The sequence below is a fragment of the Pinus tabuliformis genome, chromosome 5_1 (assembly GCF_031772625.1).
Source record: "Pinus tabuliformis cultivar Carrire ecotype Pingquan chromosome 5_1, CPIR1, whole genome shotgun sequence".
Taxonomy (NCBI): domain Eukaryota; kingdom Viridiplantae; phylum Streptophyta; class Pinopsida; order Pinales; family Pinaceae; genus Pinus; species Pinus tabuliformis.
Window position 1 is genome coordinate 899,944,634 of NC_142305.1, and position 21,649 is coordinate 899,966,282.

At 37.6% G+C, this 21,649-nt stretch overlaps 1 pseudogene; it reads left to right on the plus strand.

Moving 5' to 3' along the window:
- The window catches only part of LOC149167721 (uncharacterized), a 163,842-nt pseudogene that overhangs the window by 130,957 nt on the left and 11,236 nt on the right, over positions 1–21,649 (plus strand).

The window sequence follows — 21,649 nt, forward strand, 5'->3', positions numbered from 1 at the left end:
TGGAGTTATTTGTTGCGCTGGTGCTTGCCACGACTTCCTCTTTGCTTGTTTTTGCCACGGATTTTCCTTTAGTGACTGTGGCTGCAATCTTTGTTTTGTCACCTGAGTCGGAACCCAAGTCTTGTTGTACAACAATGTTTGTCTTTTGTTTCCATTTATTGTTAAATTTCTTCGACCTTAATTCGGGATGAAGATTCCAACAATACACTTCATGATGGACCTCCTTGGAACAATTCTTGCACATGGGTTTCTCCCCTTCTTTCTTAACAGAAGCATTTTTCTTTTGCTTTCCTTTAGATTTATTTCCTTTTTCACCACTCTAGAATGGCTTCTTCTTACCGTCTTCTTGTACATTTTTCCCTCTTGCTTCAAGGTGTGTAGCTTGAACATAGCCCTCATCAAGATTCGTGGGACTAAACATAAGAATGGTGTGTTAAAGATAGCTATGCAAACCTCCTATGTATTTCAACAAAGTATCTTGTGACGTAAGTCTACTCCTAGTGTAAGAGCTCTTGTCCTAAACTCCTGAGTATACTCTTGTACATTTTGACCTTTTAACTATCTGAAATTTTGCCAATTCATGATAACCTTTTGCATACGAGCTAAAGGGTAAAATTGTATTTTTATAGAAGCAATGAAATCATTCCAAGAAATTGAGATCTTACCATGTTTTTTGATCTCGTATTGAGTCCTTGCTTCCCACCAAATGAGTGTTGCATCCTCCATTCTCAAGGAAGCTAACTGAATCTTTATGTCATCCTCTTGCAGTTTTTGAATCCTACAATAGACCTCCAACTGACGAATCCAATTAGAAAGCTTCTCTGCATTCACTTCAACATTATACATGGGAAACTTGAATTTTAACATTAGGTTTTAGAAAAGGTGATTTACCAGTTCCTTTTGAAGAATGATGATGAGTATGAGTAAGGGTTGTATTGGTGGAAGAGTGTGATGATGATTGTGAAGAAGAAGATGAAGAAGATGGTGGAGAGGGTGGAGGTTTGTCTCCATTCCCATTACCTCCTTTTCCATTACCTCCTCTTGAAGAGCCTTCTCCTTTGGGAGGTTTGGAACTTTCTCCTTGCAACCTCCTATTCCTCTCTTCATAGAGGACCTTCACCATCTATTTCATATCAAAGAAATCCTTTTTGAACGTCTTCTCATCTTCTGTCATGTTTGTAGGTTCTCCTTCATGAGACATGATCTCTGGAGTCTCAACTGCAACTTGAGGATCTACTAGTGTAGAAGACTTTGGCAACCTTTCTCTTCTTCCACTTGACCCAACTTTAGGGCTTCCAACTAGCTTTCCTTCACCTCTTTTGAGTTTTAACCTTGTTAGCATGACACAAAACTAGAAAAAAATACTCCTTCTTTGCACAATAAAATCTAGTAAGAAAAAAACAGTGCTCTGATACCAACTTGATCTGAAATGGAGCAGATTCGTAATGTTGTGCTAATTCCCCATTCAGAAAAAAAAAATCCCAATATGCTTATCGTTTCCGTATCAAATGCTTAAGGATTCACCATTTTTGCTTAATTAACTAATTCCCATGAGAGTTTATTATGTAAATGTTATAAAAATTTAACATAAAACCTATGATGAACAACAACAAAATAGCAACAAAGAACATCACAATACAACACACAACACAAAGATTTGATGAGGAGTTCACCCCTCCTGGGCTACTCTCCTCGGTCCAGCTTCCAATGCTTAGGCCTCTCTATTATGCTCAAAATTACAACTAAAGTGTGCTTACAATGCTCAAATGCTTCTGAAACCTGTCTCAATGAGTTTAGAATGGCCAAAACTGCTAGAATTAACTCTTTTTTCACCTAATTTGGATAAGAATTGAAGAAGTTATGACCTCTCCTAATTCTCCCACAATATTCTCAACAAATTCCCCTTTTGTGGCCACTAACCATCAAATTCGGCCTAAAATCCACCAAATTTTCCACATTTCAGCCATCGAAGCCATACTTCCTGGAAGGTTTAGAAATCGCAATGAGTAGGGACCAGTGGGCTTAAGATTTGTGAATGCAGATGCGATTGTGCAACTGTGATGTGGCAAACCCGATGGAATTATAAATTGGAATCCATAAAAAAATCGCATCTAAGATATCACAATCGACGGAGTTTTTGTGGTCTTAAGGTCTATGGGACTCTTCCCTATTGCGATTTTCAATTGCGATATCGCATCGTAACCCAGTACCTGCCGATCACCGATTTTTCGTAATACCTTCCCTGTTGCGAAGTGCGATTGCGATTTATCGCATCGAAACCCTGGCCTTGCTTGGGGCTGATTCTTTAACATGACCGACCCGTGACATGTGATTTGTAATATGTGAGGCCAATGGTGGACTTCCACTTGGTGCCTTATCATTCGCTGAAGGACCTTGCCACATCATCCAATCCTGCAATGTAAGAAAGTCAAATCTAAACTTAGACTTGCTCTAACTTCTGCATACGAGCTCAGATTTGAGTGTCATTCGCACCGTTGCAATTAGAATGACGAGCTCTTCAATCTAAATATAAGTTTAAAAAAGTTCTGACACTTTGATTTTTGAGCATAAACTTGAGCACCTGATCACAAAAATTCTATTGCTTTTTTACTTGCTATTATGTGGCCTTAATGGTTTTTACCTCATTTTTATCTACATGGTTTAATTTTAGTTATAAGCATGGTTATATGACTGGTTATAGTCATGGTTATTTCATGTATTTACTTGTAACTCAAAGGATAATGGATGCAAGACCTAATTCATGTCAAAACAGTTAAAGGAAGAGGGTGGTGATCCTTCTTATCAAGTCTCATATGATTTATTGGTCATGTATTCTTTGTCTTGTTTTCATGTCCTATAGATTGCATTGATGCAAAGTGTTTGAAAAAATGTCAGTCCTGCTTGGGGATGGTCAAGCCTAGTCCTAGAGCCATTTTTTGGCTTGCAAGTCTTGTTGTCATGTAACTTATGGATTCTAAAAGCTACAAGGGTTTCTTGGAAGTGATTGGGATTATAGGCTTGAAAAGTGCCACAAATCCTGGAGTCACAGACACAACACTGGGGAAAAATGTATCCATAAGCTCCCTTGCCCTTGCTGTGGGATCTTCGAGAGCCTCCTAGACGCACCCTTGTCCATATCAAGGGAGCGTCCAGGTGTTTCATGCACCAAAAATTCAGTTGGTCTTAGGGACTGGTCATGGGGATGACTAGGAAGGCTTTTAGGAGTCTTTTAGTGGGTATAGAAGATCTATGTTGTGGGTATCCATCGATTCCACTTCCTTAAGGTCACCTAGGAGGTCGAGTCTTGTCATAGTAGCCCCTTATCTCATGTTTACCCCATGTAAGTTGGTGATAGTGGGTAGATATGAGGGGAGGCTTCATTACAGGGTGATATCAGAGCAGGTTCCGTTCTCTTTGGGTGATGTCTGGTTTCCATTCTCTTTGGGCTATATCTGATGCCACAACGTGGTGTCAGGGCATGGTTCACTCCTCAGACTAGATGGAAGGTGTGTTGTTCATGCATTCATGTCAGTTTCATATGTGTTCCTTATGCTTGTAGTCCATGTGCTTATTTCATTTTCATAGTTTTGATCATGGTTGTATTGACGTCGCCATGTGAAGGTTGATGGTGTTGTTGTGGAATGTGTTGTCATGAGTGTATGGTTGTATATGCATTTGTTATGCATGTTAATGTCTATATGTTGTTATGCATGCATTGTCATGGTGAAGGTTGTGGTTCATTAGGTCATTGTTTGAAATTAGGTCATCATGATGCTATTGGTATGTTATGATGCTAATGTGTTGGCTGAGATAGAGCAAGAGATGCAGATCATCAGAATGAGGTTGCGACATTAGACTTTGGAGTAAGATAAAATCATCATACAGGTATTGTATGCTTGGCATACATGTATGTTAGTTAATGGATTGTTATATGCATTAGGGTTATATACATGTTTCTCATTTATTTTTGTTATGGTTACATGCATGGTAGATTCTAGTGAATCAGTGTGGTCATATGAACATGTGTCGAATAGTCATGAATTATAGTAACTTCTTGTTATATGCATTCTTGTTGTTGTTATATGATAGTTAGCTTTATTATTATGTTATATGTTAACTTGTTGTTGTTATATGTTATTTAACTTGATGATTAGGGTTATTTCATTAAGATATTGATGTTATATGTACCATACTAATTTGGATTGGTCTATGAAAATGGTTAAGGTTATGACATTCAGATATGAGGTAATATGTTGTGATATTATGTCATACTAATCTAGACTAACTGTGCAGATGTGATTTTTATGCATGACTGAAACTTATTTATGAGTTTATGATGTGAACATGTTAATTAGTTATTGTTATGGATATCATGACCTTTTTTATGGTTGAGTTGATATGTTGTGAAGTTATATCGTGCTAATATAGCTTGATTGGGCATAAAAGATAACCTCCCATGAGATACAATAAGGTATGAGTTTTCTTATGTCGTATATTTGGTGCTTGATTTTTTTATTATGTTGTTTATTTGTGTTTGAGTGTTTTTTGTCTATTATGCTGTCTATTTGATTTATCTAACATGGCACATTTATAGTTTGTTTGAATGTTTGATTAATTGGAGTATGTGTTTGTAAGATTGCATGAAGAAATGATCTTGTTTTAAGATGGTCGTACTAAGACATATGTGTTGAGACAACTGATATCTACTTGAGTGTAACATTATGTATTATGCCTGATGAATGTGAGTTGATTTTGATTATGACATGGTTGTTAGACTTGGTGAAGGTTGATTTCCAAGTAATAGATATGATTGTCTTGATATTTGGAACATGTGGTTGACATGTGTGAGCATTTTCAGGGTAACATGCTCAGAATTAGTATGACAAGGTAAGGTAACCAGTATGTTGTTATGTTTATTTATGCACTGACAATTATTTGTTTATGGAAATATGATGCAGGGGATTGCATGGAAAAATAGATTGCCATGAAATATTAAAGAAGGCTTGGTTTGAGCTTTCACTTGGAAGCATTGGGAACCATGGGGATGGAGTCATGGTGTCTATTGCTAGTCTTGTTCTTTTGGTCTTTTGTGATTTGTTGAGCTTGATTCGTGATTTTGTTTACATCTAGTGTATGGCCATACCGATTTGTTTGTAGTGTCATATTTTTATTAGTTTTTATGTTTTTTTCTTGCTTACTTCTTGGTATTTCCTTTTATGTTTTGAGGGTCTTGGGAATTGGTTGGGAAAGAAGAAATTTGATGGAGTTTGGGGAGAGATGTGTGGTACCTAACAGGTGATGTAAGGTTTGGATGAAACTCAGTGCATGTATAAGGGTAGATGAAGGCAAGCGTATGAAAACTATTTGGATTGGTTGGGTCCATTGATCTAATGGAAAGGGATAGGAACATCATGAGAAAGGTAACATACATGGTAAAGTAAATGGATTTGAGGTTTCAGATGCCTTGGATATGCTAGGAACTGTTGTTCTCAATATTGTGCATGAATAAAGGAAGATTGTTAGGTCCCTATAATACTAGTGATTACCCCATTACTATTGTAGTTGTATCCCTTATTAATATTTTTGTGCCCCTATTGTCCCCATATTGTTATTACTGTGCCCCATAGAACCCCTCTATTGTTATTTTTGTGGCTTTATATTATTATTGTTAGGTCGCCTGGGTTATATTGTGACTCCTTAGACTTCTATATATAGAAAGGAGGTTTTGTCATTTGAATCATCCAAGAATTGTTCATTTATGTAATGTAAAGGAGGTTTCCCCCTTGAAGAGGTTGAATTCTAAGGCGTTGATCTATCTTTCTATCTTTTGTGAGTTGGTTTCATAACATTTGGTATCAGAGCTTTGGATTCTAGGGTTTTGCTGCTCCAAATAGGTCATCGTGGCATTTTCGTTATAACTTTTTTTCTGCAACGTTTCAGAAGCTAAAAAAAAACCCATTTGAGAAAAAATCGCACTAAACATTGGGTCGGAATTTCAGAGCTTTTCGCACTATATTTGCAGAGATATGATCTGAGGAAGTTGGTCTTTTTACAGAATCCTGAATTAGATTCCAAACAGGTGACCTGGGGAAAATGGTCATAACTTTCTCTCTGAGCAATGGATTGAAATTTCGTAAGAAGGTATAGAAAGAGAACAAACTATAGTTTATTGTATATATTTTTTAGAGCCAAAGGTCGAAACAGTGACTCGTGGCATGTCATACAAGTTCGCTCTACTGAACTAGTCTATAATCAGGTCACTGTGGGAGATTTGGCATAACTCTTCCCTGGGGAATCCAATTTGGATCAGACTAGTGGCATTGGAAAGAGGATGTAGAGGGATACTGTAGGTCGCAATTTCAGAACTGGATGATCTGAAATTATAGAGATACATCAGATTCAATATCAAGCTCCTACAAAGTGAAAAAAGGTGTGTAGTTTTTTTTACATTTTAGTATAAGCTTGGTTTGAAAAATTAGTTTGAAGGAATTCGAAGGGCATAGTAAAGCATTATTATCAGTAATTGATGCCCCGGGGAAAGAAAATTAAAACACCTAGAAAGCAACCTGAAAGCTTTAGCATGACTCATGAAGTAGAGGAAGAAATGCAACATGATATATCAAAATTACGAGACCAAGTGCAACAAGTGTCACTTGCACAAAAAGTAACAGAATCTAAGATGGATGGTTTAAAGAAAGATGTAGAAGCTAAGATGGATGTTTAAAGAAAGGCGTAGAAGCTAAGATGCATTGTTTAAAGAAAGGCGTAGAAGCTAAGATGAATGACGTGGAAGCTAAGATGGACAATTTGAAGATAGATTTGAAGACAGGCATGTAAGATTTGAAGACAGATTTGACAAAGTTTCTACAAGAAATGCTTACTAATGGTGAAATGGTAGTAAAGGAAACTCATGATGAGAACAAAAGAAATGTTAATCACGATTTCATAGACTCTAATGTTGGATCAAAGACCCACCATATTCCAAAAATCAATATGAGGAAGTTTGATGGCAAGGATCCCGCAACATGGATATTACATATGGAGCAATTTTTCGATTTCAATAATGTGCAAAACACACAACAGGTATGTATTGCAAATTTATATTTGGAACCAAATCAATTTATATGGTATCAATGGCTTTGCTCTCGTAAACAAATTATCACTTGGGTAATTTTTATGGAAGAATTGACAACACATTATGAGGATACAAAAAGCAACAATTTTTTTGGCCAATTGATAAGTCTCAAACAAAAGGGTTCAATAATGGAGCACATTGAGGAGTTCCAAAAATTGAACATAAGGCTAAAAAATATTCCAGAGGAGCATAGGATTGATGTGTTCATAGGGACTTTAAAGGATAATATCCAACATGATGTTCGCCTTTGGGAACCTGATTCATTAGAAAAGGCATTCAGGTTAGCAAGAAAAATGGAAAGCAAAATTATGGCAACCAGGAAACATACCATTCACAACTATAAAAATGGAAGTGTTGTTGCCCCTAGTCTTCTACAACCTATAAGGTTGACACCACAACAATTGGAAGAAAAAAGAGCAAAAGGGCTTTCTTACAGTTGTGATAGCAAATACACTAAAGGTCGTAAGTGTGTTGAGAAGAAATTATTCTACATAGATTGTGAAGAGGAAGAAGAAAAGGAGCAAGAAAGGTCAAAAGAAGAGGATATACTCCAGGAACAAAGCCTAGATAAAGAATAAATGAATCCAACCATATCTTGTAATGCATTGGCTGGAATTACCACTCCTCAAACCATCAAGATAGAAGGAAAAATCAAGAAGAAAAGGGTAATAGTGTTGATTGATTCAGGAAGTACCTACAATTTTATTAATTGTAAGATAGCAGAAGAATTGAATTGCTTCCTATATTCAACACCAGAGTGTCAAGTGATGGTTGCAAATGGAGGAACGATAAATTGCTTTGGAAAGTGCCATAATATCAAACTATCCATGGGAGAATATGTATTGGCTAGCCCAATGCTTTCCATTCCAATGGGAGGTGTTGATGTTGTACTAGGAGTCCAATGGCTATAATCCTTGGGTACAATAGCTTTTAATTTTCAAGAACTTTTCATGAAATTTTCTGTGGAAGGAAAGGAAGTTGAATTAAGGGGTATTGCAGGGAAACTAGGAAAGATAATCAGCTCTAACGGTATGACAAAGCTTCTAAAAAAGGAACAAAGAGGTGTAATTGCACAATTATGTTCGCTAGATATTTCCACATCGGAATCATCTATTTCTCTAGATCTCCAAAAAGTCTTGGACAATCATTCCAAGGTATTTGAGACTCCCAAAGGTCTCCCACCCATTTGTGATCATGATCATGCTATTCATTTGATTTCAGGAAGTGTTCCTCCAAACATCAAGCCGTATAGATATCCCTTTGCCCAAAAGAGTGAAATTGAACGTATGGTTGCAGAAATGCTAGAGGCTGGTATAATTCAACCTAGTCAAAGTTATTTCTCTGCTTCAGTAGTATTGGTGCACAAGAAGGGTGGATCATGGTGCATGTGTCCGGATTATAGGGTGCTCAACAAGCTCACTATTAAATATAAGTTTCCCATTCCTGTCATTGATGAATTACTGGATGAATTGCATGGATCAATTTACTTCACCAAGTTGGATCTTTGTTCAGGATATCATCAAATCAGAATGAAGACTGAAGACATTCTGAAAACAACATTTAGAACTCATGAGGATCATTATGAATTGTTGGTCATGCCTTTTGGCCTTACCAATGCACCTTCTACATTTCAAGGTTTTATGAATTCCATTTGCAAACCCTTCCTTAGAAAATTTGTGTTAGTATTTTTGGATGATACACTAATCTACAACAAGTCTTGGAAGGATCATGTTGAACATGTTGACAGGGTGCTACAACTATTGGAGGAGAAACAATTATATGCAAAAAGATCCAAATGTTTCTTTGGAGTAGAAGAGGTGAAATATCTGGGTCATATTGTATCTCATGAAGGAGTTAAGGTAGGCCCTGCCAAAATTAAAGTCATTAAGGAATGGAAAATCCCCACATCCATAAAGCATCTATGAGGATTTCTCGGGTTGACAGGGCATTATCGCAAGTTTGTTAAGAATTATGGGAGAATAGCAACACCTCTAACAACATTATTGAAGAAAGATGCATTTTCATGGACTCCAGAAGCAACAAAGGCCTTCGAACATCTTAAAGAGGCAATGTGCCAAGAACTGGTCTTAGCTACACCGAACTTCACAAAAACCTTTATTGGGGAATGTAATGCTTCAAGAAATGGAATTGGTGCTATTTTAATGAAAGATGAAAGACCCATTGCTTTCGAAAGTCATCCAATCAAGGGAAATTTTTTACACAAAGCTATTTATGAGAAGGAAATGTTGGCGATACTACATGCACTTAAGAAATGGCGACCCTACCTAATGGGAAGACACTTCAAGGTAAAAACGGATCATGATAGCCTTAAATACTTTTTAGAACAAAGATTATCCTCTGAAGAGCAACAAAAGTGGGTTACAAAGATGTTGGGTTATGACTTTGAAATCATCTACAAAAAAGGGAAGCAAAATGTGGTGGAAGATGCACTCTCAAGAAAGGATGAGGATGTGGAAGCGTTGTTGTGCACCATTTCTATTATACAACTAGATTGGATAAACAAAGCAAGGGAGGAATGGAAGAATGATGAAGAAGTGTGGGCACTTATTCGAAAGTTACAACAAGATTCCAGTACATCTGATACATTTAGCTGGAAAAATGATTCATTATGGTACAAAGATCGCTTATACCTCTGTAAGAATTCCCAACTCAAACAAAAGATTCTTATGGAATTGCACACTTCTCCCTTAGGAGGGCACTCAAGATTTTTGAAAACTTACCACAGGGTTAAGAAGGAATCTTTTTGGGATGGCCTTAAATCGGATATTCAAAAGTTTGTGGCAGAATTTTTGGTTTGCCAACAAAATAAAGTTGAAAAAATTAAGACCCTGGGTCTATTACAACCTTTATCCATCCCAAGCCAACGTTGGGAGGAGGTTTCAATGGATTTTATCACAGCTTTACGCAAGTCTGAGGGAAAGTTGTCATCATGGTGGTAGTCGACAGACTTACCAAGTATGCACACTTTTGTGCATTATCACATCCATTTAAAGCCATTACAGTTTCTACTGCATTTATGGAAACAATTCAAAAGCTACATGGAAAGCCAAAGACTATTGTAAGTGACAAAGATCCCATTTTCACTGGAAATTTTTGGACAGAATTATTTTCTTGTCTTGGTACTCAGTTAGCTCATATCTCATCTTTTCATCCTCAATCTGATGGGAAAACTAAGATAGTAAAAAAATGTTTGGAAGGATATCTTCGTTGCTTTGTATCTGATAAATAGACACAATGGGTCAAATGGTTGCCTCTGGCTAAATGGTGGTATAACACTTCCTTCCATACAGCAACAAAAATGACCCCATTTATGGAACTTTATGGATATCAGCCACCATCCATCACATCATATTTAAGAGAAAATTCTAAGGTTCAAGCAGTGGAACATCACATTGAACATCAACAACAAGTCCTCCAACTCTTAAAGGATAACCTAGTGTTGGCATAGAATAGAATGAAACAATAGGAAAATCAACATCACAGCGAAAGAAGTTTTGATGTAGGTGATTGGGTATTCCTACGGCTACAACCATATAAACAAATGTCCCTCAAGCAAGCTAAGAAGGATAATAAATTATCACCAAAGTATTATGGTTCGTACAAGGTGTTGCAAAATATTGGTACTATGGCATACAAATTGGAGCTTCCTACAGCTTCTCGAGTGCACCCAGTTTTCCATGTTTCATGTTTAAAGAAGGTTATAGGCGACAAGCTCCCAGTTCAAACAATATTTCCAGAACTTGATGAGGAAGGAAAAATTATATTGGAATCAGAAGCAGTCACAGAAACAAGAACTCGAGAGCTACGAAATTGATCAATTTCGGAGTATCTCATCAAGTGGAAAAACTTATCCGCTGAAGATTCCACATGGGAGGATGAGAATTTTATACAGAAGCATCCAGAACTACTCAAGCGTTGACAACAACACTTTTTTGAAGGAGAGGGGCATGTTAGGTCCCTATAATACTAGTGATTACCCCATTACTATTGTAGTTGTATCCCTCATTAATATTGTTGTGCCCCTATTCTCCCCATATTTTTATTATTGTGCCCCATAGAATCCCTCTATTGTTATTTTTGTGGCTTTATATTATTATTGTTAGGTCGGCTAGGTTATATTGTGACTCCTTAGACTCCTATATATAGAAAGGAGGTTTTGTCATTTGAATCATCCAAGAATTGTTCATTTATGTAATGTAAAGGATGTTGCCCCCTCAAAGAGTCTGAATTCTAAGGCGTTGATCTATCTTTTCTATCTTTTGTGAGATGGTTTCATAACAAAGATCTCTTAACCTTGGCCTTATGATATCTAGTAATTATGTTGTGATAATGATTACTTTATGCTAATGTTTATATGCATATATGTATGTATGTACAATGTTATCTGACAAGGTCATCAGGGATCATGACTATTTTATGTTGATGTTTATATGTATACATGTATGTATGTATGTCATTGTCTGTCGGGGTCACCAGGGATCATTTTTGTGGAGTAGTGATTTCTTATGCAGGTGAATGGCATGAAGAGGTTCTTGGTTTATGAGGAATTATGTGGGAAGAGTAGTCATGAAAAATACATGAGGTCAGTATCATGTGGATATGAATTGATATTGTATGCTTGTATTGTGCATATATTTATGTTATGAAAGGTGAAGCTGAAGGATACATCAGTAGAATGAAAACAATGTGCTTTGCAACATGCTAGGATAAGCATGGATAACCAAGAGACACTGGAAGTAAGGTTTCTTGGTAGAGGTAGTATGGTTTTGGATGTGCAGTGCTATTGTTGTGGATATATTGTGGATGTTGTATATTTAGTGATTGTACCTATGGTGATATTTAATGTTGTATATGTAGTATTGTGTACATATTATGTTGTATGCTTGTTATATATATGGTGATGTGTGTATATTACATATGCAGTGATGGGTATAGATGGTGTTATAAATATGTTGGATATTTGGTGTTGTGTACATATCGTACTGTGTGCATGTTGGATATATGGTGTTGTGTGCATATGGTGCTATGTACATATGATGCTATGTACATGTTGTATATGTAGTTCTATGTACATATGGTGTTGTGTGCATGACGTACAGATGGTGTTATGTACATATGGTGTAGTGTGCATGACTGTACATGTGGTGTTGCATGCATGTGGTGTTGTGTACATGTTGTACATGTGGTGTTGCGTGCAGGTGGTGTTGTGTGCATGTCGTGTATGTGGCGCTATGTACATGTGGTGTTGTTTACATGTTTTGTATGTGGTGTTGTGTACATGTGGTATTGTGTACACATTGTACAGGTGGTGCGATGTAGATATGGCGTTGTGTACACGTTGTGCAGGTGGTTTCGTGTACATGTGATGTTGTGCACACGTTGCGTAGGTGGTGCAGTGTACATGTAGTATATATGGTACTAGTTTACATGTGGTATTGTGTGCATGTCATACATGTTGTGTTACGGTTATGCGGTACTATGTATGTTCATTGTGTAGTCGTGGTATCATGACATATGTATTTATTGTGCTATACTTTGTGTACGTATTTGTGTTGTGTTGTACACCGAGTATAGTTGTATGTATTGTGTTTTGGTGTACACCAAATGTAGGAGTATGTATTTTTTTGTGTTGTACACTAGGTGTACGTGTATGTGTTGTATGTTAGGTGTATGTGCTTGTATTGCATGGTGTTGTATGTCGTGTGTGGTTGTATGTGTGTGATTCACACTATGTGTATGTGCACATGGTTGAGGGGAAGGCACTGGGTGTTTGTTAGATGTGGAAACTGACCAGGTGTGTGTATGGAATAAGGGCAAAGGTAGAAGCTAATGATTAATTAAAGGATAAGTATTAGTATTTTACTTAAGTTTTATTATGCATGTGATTTATGATTTTGGTCTATGATGATTAGATGTGATCTATGATTATGGTATACGATGGTTACATACAATTTATGATTTTGATCTATCATGGTTATGTTTTGACCTAACTTGATGTGATATGTTTATACATGATGCTTTGGTCAAAGATGCTACTTTGACTTGTTTTGACAAGAAGCAAACATAATTGCAAGTGTACCTTATTGACAGGCCACCTATGAGGTATGAATTGAAGTGATTCAATTTATTTTGAATCTAATGGAAATTATGTTCTTGATAATGGAAAGCATGAAATGCCCGATTAGGTGTTCGAAACAAACAATAAGCATTAGCAACAACAACAATAAAAGGAATTGGAACAAGAAACAGTATGATAGTAAAGTATTAAGGAGCAGGGCCATTGTGGGACACTGGTACCCAATAATGCCCATTGATTTCCCTGAGCATAATATGATTGGTATGATGGTTTTGAGGTGGGTATATACCTTGGTTGTTTGACCTTCTGATGCAAGGAATCCTTGCAAAGGGATGGAACACCCGTGATAGGCGATGCCAAGGAACTTGGAAGGTGAGTGACTACACTGAAGGGGTGAAAAAATTTCCCGAGGGACTATGTGGTAGAGAAGGGAAGGTTGGGGATGGATTTGTTTTGGTCATTAGAATTTCTAGATGTAGTCAGATGCACATTGGGAATGCACCCTGGAACAATGAACCAGAAACTATTCGTTGAGAGGACAAGTGGCACGGGATTGTAGTGTTGGACATTAGATGAAAATTTGACCTTGGAGTGGATTGTAAACTTCCTGGGAAGGAGGTGAATCCTGGTGTTACGTTGATGGTTGAGGTGTGAGCCTATGGATTCCCTTGTTTCCGATATAAGCGTTGTATCCTTCTATTTGTTGGTTGAGAAAATGTGCATATGTGTATATGTGTGTATTATTTAAAATATTTTATTGCGCTGAATTTATAAAGCTCCATAGACAATATGATAATTTTCTACAGTGGTCATTGTAAATACTGCAATGAGCCAGGTTATAAATCTCTATAGACATTATGTTTTATTTTAAGTGGTTTTTTGGTTTATAGGTGTCATTGAACACCAAGGATGGTGTTCCCCCAAGGGGGAGGGTTCTATAACAACCCTGGTCAAAAAAACATATAGAATCTAATAAAGGCAAGAATAGTAACCATGGTTGATGGGACATGTATTCCAAGATGAATGTTGGGTAAGACATCCTAGTGTGGGTGTTCATTGGTTTATTATGGCTAAGGAAATTGACAAAGGCATTAAAATGACAAAAGCTATTTTAGCACATTTATTTATGAAAATAATGGAAATTAGGAGGAAAAGAAGGTGAAAGGTCACAGGTTGCATGTGAGGAGAAAAATGAAGGAAAATAATGGAAATTGAAGAAAATAGAGGCCTGATTAGAAAAAGGCTTCTAAGGATCAGTTACCGAGATTTTTCTCAATCTTGATCAATGTAACCTTTTTTTAGTTTAATTTTGGAGCTCTCTCATTATTCTCTCTCTCTCACACTCTTGGAAACTTAGATTTTTCTTGGAGCATTCTAGCTTTGGAGCAAGGAAGGGAAAATAAAGAAAAGGAAGGACAAAGAAAGGAAAGAAAAGAAAAGAGAAAGAAAGGAAGAGAAGGATCAAGTAGCTTTAGCAGGAATACTTGTAGGTAACACATTGCATGTGTTATTTCCTAGTTGGTTTTGACATGCATGACTTTGCATGTTGGTATCTAGTCCTCTGGTTGTTGGTGGCATGGTATTTCCAGGTTATGACAATGGTTTTTAGCCTTGCCTTTCCTTTTTCCAGATAGACATGGTGTGATGGGATTGTTTCTCAATTTTGAGCTTTGGAATTTCTAGATGGTTTCGGAATCAGGGGCAAAGGTGATCTTAGGAAAATTCCCAAAGGCCTAGGAATCCCTTAACCATTTTTTGCGGGATACATGGTAAATCTTGATGGTGGAGTCTTGATATAGCACCTAGTGATTCGGTGTGGATTGTGGTAAAGCCTGAGAGACAAGGAGACAGAAACTTCCTCAAGGATAGTGATGGAGTCTTGAGACATTCCAAGATCAATTTGGTTTTGTGATCTCGATGCCAGTTTTGGTGTGAGCATGGTTTGGTGAGGGTGGAGGTGGTTTCACCTCTAAATTCCCTTGGTTTTTTTTGGATTGATTTATCCATGAGATCCCACATTCATGCTTGGAATATAGCATGGTGGTGACTTTCTGAAAGAAAGATTTGGTCCAGCCATATCTATGCTCAGGTGGTACATGGAAGTCCTGAACTTGGTTGGCTCTTGCCTATGTTTAATAAAAGGTAATTTCTCTCACTTTTGTAGTTATTATTATGTGGCCTTAATGGTTGTTATCTCATTGTTATTTACATGGCTTAATGATGGTTATATGACTGGCTATAGCCATGGTTATTTCATGTATTTACTTGTAACTAAAAGGATAATGGATTCAAGACCTAATTGATGTCAAAATAGTTAAAGGAAGACGGTGGTAATACTTCTTGTCAAGTTTCATATGAGTTATCAGTCATTTATGCTCTGTCTTGTATTCATGTCATGTAGATTTCATTGATGCCAAGTGTTTGACAGAATGTCAGTTCTTGTTGGGGATGGTCAGGCCTAGTCCTTAAGCCAGGTTTTGGCTTGCAAGTCTTGTTGTCATGTAAATTATGGATTCTGAAAGCTACAGGGGTTTCTGGGTAGTGACTGAAATTATGGGCTGCGCAGAGTTGTAGGCACAACACTGGGGAAAAAATTCCCTGGAAGCTCCCTTGCTCTTTTCGTGGCAGCTTTTGGAGCCTCCCATATGCACCCTTGTCCATATAAAGGGAGCGTACATGGGTTTGGTGCACTAAAACTTCAGTTGGTCTTAGGACTGGTCATGGGGATGACTAGGAAGGCTTCTGGGAGTACAGTAGAAGGTATAAAAGTTTTTTGTTGTGGACTTTTGTCGATTCCACTTCCTTAAGGTCACCTAGGAGTTCGAGTCTTGTCATAGTAGCCCCTCATCTCATTTTTGCCTCGGGTAAGCCGGTGAAAGTGGGTAGATATGAGGGGAGCCGTCGTTACAAGGCAAGTAGTCAACGCTCCTATAAAGATGATGATGTTGATGACTATGATGATGTCTCATGGATGAGGAACTAGAATGATGCCCATACATACCAATCCTCCTTTAAGGTGTATCCATTGATTTTCCACCTCTAACTGTATCCCCTTTATCCAACCTGTATCTTGACCAAGACCTGCTACCATAGGCTCCATTAGTTTTTCTCTTCCTAATCTTGACTGGTCCTGAATTGTCCTTGTCTCTGCAAGTCTAACACGCTCTAAAGAATTGTTGCATTGAATTCTACCTGCTTCTCCTAAGCCCTTGAAAGTCTTTCTTGAGCCTTAACCAACCTATCATTTTTCACTTTACAACTTCTGATCTCTTCCCTCAAACTCCTCAACGTATCTGCTATACCAAGAGAATACAATCCTCCTTGTTTCCCAACTAATCTATAGGGAGAGTCACAATAGCTGTAGTCTACCATTTTGCCCATAATCTTTTCTTCTCTTCTTCCAACATGTAGTGTTAAGAAATTTACTGCATAACATAGGAATAAATATAAAAATAACCAGCTACAACCATAAACACATAAACACAAATGTTTATCCGGGAAAACCCCAAATCTGGGGAAAAACCCAACCTAATAAGATCTCATTAGCATTGGCCAAAACCCTGGCCAATCTGACCAGGTGAGCCTTCACTGCTCACCTCCAGGTCTTGCACTACAATGAAGTCCTTCCAGCCTTTTATAAGCTCCATTACATATAATACCATGGGCAGAATACTATGGGTGCACAATACCATGTGCCCCAAAACCATCACTTTTTAACCTGGTAAACTTTGACTCTATCCTGGGTCAAGTTTACCTAAAAATCCCCCCCTTAAACTTGACTTGGGGTTCCTTGACTAACTCCAGCCAAACTTGCTAAGTGAGACAATCCCGCTCACTCTAGCTCTTACCCCCCTCAGAGTTTTTTACCCGGGGTATTGTTAACCCAACATCCCCCCTATCACCTAGGTCTAACCCATTCTTTACTAGTGATCATCGAGGGGTACACATGCCTTACCAGGTCTTACAGTAGATGCCCATTTACATGCAATAATTTTGAATTCATTAATTATTATTATTTTTAATTGCTGCTATGATTCTGATCCATATTCTCTCAATTTGATTTGCTCAAAAACTTCTATCAAACCGCTCCAACTGCGAGCCCAAGAACCTCGTAGATTCTAGCACCGGTGGCCTAACGTAGCAGAAAATGAATAATTTTCGAAGCCGCATGAACAATTCTCTTCTGCTGACTTGCATGCAGCCCATGCCTACTGTGATCCCTAGCAGTTACGGCACTATCTTCCGCACATTCTCCTCAAGGTTCTTCCGCATACGATTGTTCCACTATTATTTTCAGACCCAGATCTGTAAAAAGGCTGCATTGATCTCATCAAGCACTATAAACCCCTGGCATCAAAGAATCCCTTTGAAGCCAATATCGGGCTCTGATACGAGATGTTAAGAAATTTATTGCATAACATAAATCATTACTTAGAGGAATATATATAAGAAATACCTTGTTTGAGGCCGAGGGTTTTTCATATAGTTTTGACAATGCCTGAATCAAACCCTCTGTCATTGTTTCCTTTGAAATGTTGAAGGTGATTGATGCAGCGAGGCACAACCGTATTGTTTCGAGTGCCTTTCTATTGAGAAGGTTCCATTCTTCATCTGTCATAGCCATCGGCTTCTTTGTTTTTCCGCTCAATGGTAGGTACAGATCTTTTTGATATAGATAATCTTCCATCTGCATCTTCCATAGCGAGAATTTTTGGCCATTAAATTTCTCGACCCTAAACTTACCATCTTCCGCCATTGCTCCCACTCGAACAAGGAACCCTTCTTTCCTTCGAGTTTATCAGCCAAATAGACCTTCGGCTCTGATACTAGTTGTTAGAAATTTACTGCATAACATAGGAACAAATATAAAAATAACCAACAACAACCATAAACACATAAACACAAATGTTTATCTAGGAAAACCCCAAATCTGGAGAAAAACCCAACCTAATAAGATCTCATTAGCATTGGCCAAAACCTTGGCCAATCCGACCAGGTGAGCCTTCACCGCTCACCTCCAGGTCTTGCATTACAATGAAGTCCTTCCAGCCTTTTATAAGCTCCATTACATATAATACCACGGGCAGAATACTATGGGTGCACAATACCATGTGCCCCAAAACCATCACTGTTTAACCTGGTCAACTTTGACTCTATCGCGAGTCAAGTTTACCTAACATGTAGGCCATGTTAGATAAACCAAATAGATAAAAAAATCAAATCCATACCTCAATGATGTTTAGAGGAGGCTTATCTCATCTACAAGATCAATCCACATTAGCATGATACATATATAATCATAATCATGTCAATATAACAACATCATGCATGAACATACCAAATGTATATACCATGACCCCATACATGATAACCATAACCATTACAACATCAGACTTTCCCAAAGAGAGTGTAACCCGCTCTCATACCACCCTGTAACTGCCTCCTCATACATTTGCCCACTTTCACTAGTTTTCTCGGGGTAAACATGAGCTTAGGGTCATTATGATAAGACTCAACCTCCTATATGACCTTAAGGAAATAGATTCGACAACTTAAGGCCTTATTGATTTCCCTCAAGTGCTATAGGACCTCCAGGAGCAACCCAACCCCTCCAAGTGTCCAACCCCTGAAATAACTCTCTTTTTCACTAACCTAGAGCCTCGACTGCTCCCTTGCTAAATGTAAGCCTCCAGTCACTCCCATAGACCTGCTTGCAAGTGACTGTGGAATTTTCTAATTAGTTCTATGTCATCAAACACGAACTATGAGCCACATTTTCAGGGCAAGGACTCATGCCTCTTCCCAGAAATCAGTGAAACTTCTATAAACGATAAATGACATAGAAACAAAGCTTATAAACTAAAACATTAACCGGGACTTCACTTGACCCCTCCCAACTGGGACTAACATTTCGTCGAACATGTGATGAACATGAAACCTACAGGTCATGAATGCATATCTGAACATATGGATCTGAAAACTTATCCGAGGTTAAACACAAAGAACCAATGTCTTCTCACAGTAACTGCTATAACACCAATTAGGTAATGCATTCCTTAACCATACATTCATTAATAGAAATTTGATAAGAGCCATACTTAGACATGTCAATTAACCATGCTTATAACCAACATATAACCAGATAAATTACAATGATAGAACAAACATTTAAGCCACATAATAACAAGTACATTTACTCATCAAAATCAAGAGGAACTTAGCTCTTATTAACCATATGTAAAATCCAACCAAGTCAGGGACTTCCACGTACCACCAGACCATATATTGGGCTAAACCAAATCTTTCTTTTAACCAATCACCCCTATGGTATATTCCAAGCATGAATGTGGGATTTCATGGGATAAACCAATCCAAACAGCCCAGGGAATCCAAAGGTTAAACCACCTACACCCTCATCATATCGTGATCTCACCTAAATCGGGCCCGAGACCACAAAAACAAATCGAGCTTGGATGCCTCAAAATTCCTTCACCATCCCTTGAGGAATTTTCCTGTCTCCACCCACCTGTTTAGGGCTTCATTGAGAAAACCATCTCCACCCCCAACCCTTCGGATTTTACTAAGACCACCTAACCTAGATCTGAAACCTTCAAGAAATCTAAAGCTCAACCGAGAAAGAATCCCATCACACCATGGCTATCTCAAAATGACAAGGCAAGGCTAAAACCACTATCAAAACCCAACAAAATCCATGCCGCTAACAAAAAAGAAACCAAAATACACACATGTATATTCCATGCATGCCAAAACTAGCTAGGATATCATAAATGTTATATGTTACCTGCAAGTATTCCTGCTAAAGTTGTCTGATCCAACCTTTCCTTGCTTGATCCTTGCTTCCTTTTCCTTCCTTATCCTTCCTTTGCTTTTCTTGTCCTTCCTTTGCTTGCTTGCTTTCTTTATCCTCTTGGTGATCTTCTTCTCTCTGAGACTAACTGCAAAACTAAACTGAAAAAAAGCTACAAACTAATCCGCTGATGTCTTTTTATTATTGATGCCCCTAATTTCTTCATTTTCCCCCTATTTTCCCTCAATTTCTTCCTCACGTGCAACAAGTGACCTTTCACCTCCATTTTCTACTATTTTCCTTTATTTTCATAAATAATATACCAATAATGCCTTTTTTCCTTTTCAAAGCCTTTGTCATTTCCATTGCCAATTTCCTCTTAGCCATAAATGCAACAAGGGATGCCCACTAGGATATTTTTCCCAACATTTGGCTTGGAACAAGTGTTCTGTGACCTTGGTCATATTTTTCCTTTATTAACTTTTATTACATGAACTTTTGACTTGGGGTTGTTACATAGTATCAGAGCCGAAGGTCCATTTGGTTGATAAACTTGCAAGAAAGAAGGGCTCCTAGTTCAACTGGGTGTAATGGAAAAAAATGGTAGGTTTAGGGTTGAGAAATTCAATGGCCAAAATTACCAACTATGGAAGATGAAAATAGAGGATTATTTATATAAAAAATATATTTACTTGCCATTGAGTGGAAAATAAAAGAAGTTGATGAGTATGACAGACAAAGAATGGGAGGTTGAAGACAAAAAGGCACTAAGAACAATATGATTATGCCTAACAACGCCAGTGGCCTTCAATATTTCAAAGGAAATGATAACGAAAGATCTAATGAAGGCATTGGCCAAACTATATGAAAATCCCTCAACCTCAAACAAGGTATTTCTTATGAAGCACTTATTTAATATGAAGATGTTAGAAGGTGGATCTATTGTAGATCATTTAAATGAATTTAATACAGTTACCAGTCACCTAAGTTTAGTAGGAGTAAAATTTGATGGTGAAGGTAGGAATTTTTTTTCTATGCTTATTATTAGAAATTTCGAATGGCTTAGTCATGGCTATCAGGAATTTTGTCTCTGATTCTAGTACTTTAAAGTTTTATTACGTTGTTGGTGTTATCCTTAGCAAGGAAATGCAATGGAAAAGCTCAGGTGAGACATCAGGGAATTCTTTGACTATAAAGACTATGGGAAGGAAAGAGCCTAGAATATCATTGTAATTCAAGGAAGGGAATATCCAAATATAGATCGGGCATAGTATGCTAGAAATGTAGAGAGAAAGGACACCTGAAGAAAGACTATAAATCTCGGAAGGGAAAAGAAGGAGATGGACAACAAGAGAACAATCAAGAAGAAAATGTAACAGGTGATGTGTTGTAATATTGTCTGCTTCTTTCATTAGAAAATGTCATTGATTCCTAGGTGGTTGATTTAGGGGCTTCATTCCATGCCACACCCTATAACAAACATTTTCAGGACTATGTTCAAGGAGATTTTGGACAGGTTCATCTAGGTGATGATAAACCCTGTAAAATTATTGGAATGGGTAAGGTACTTATATGAAATAGGGTAACTGGGAAGTAAAGCTTGTGTAAC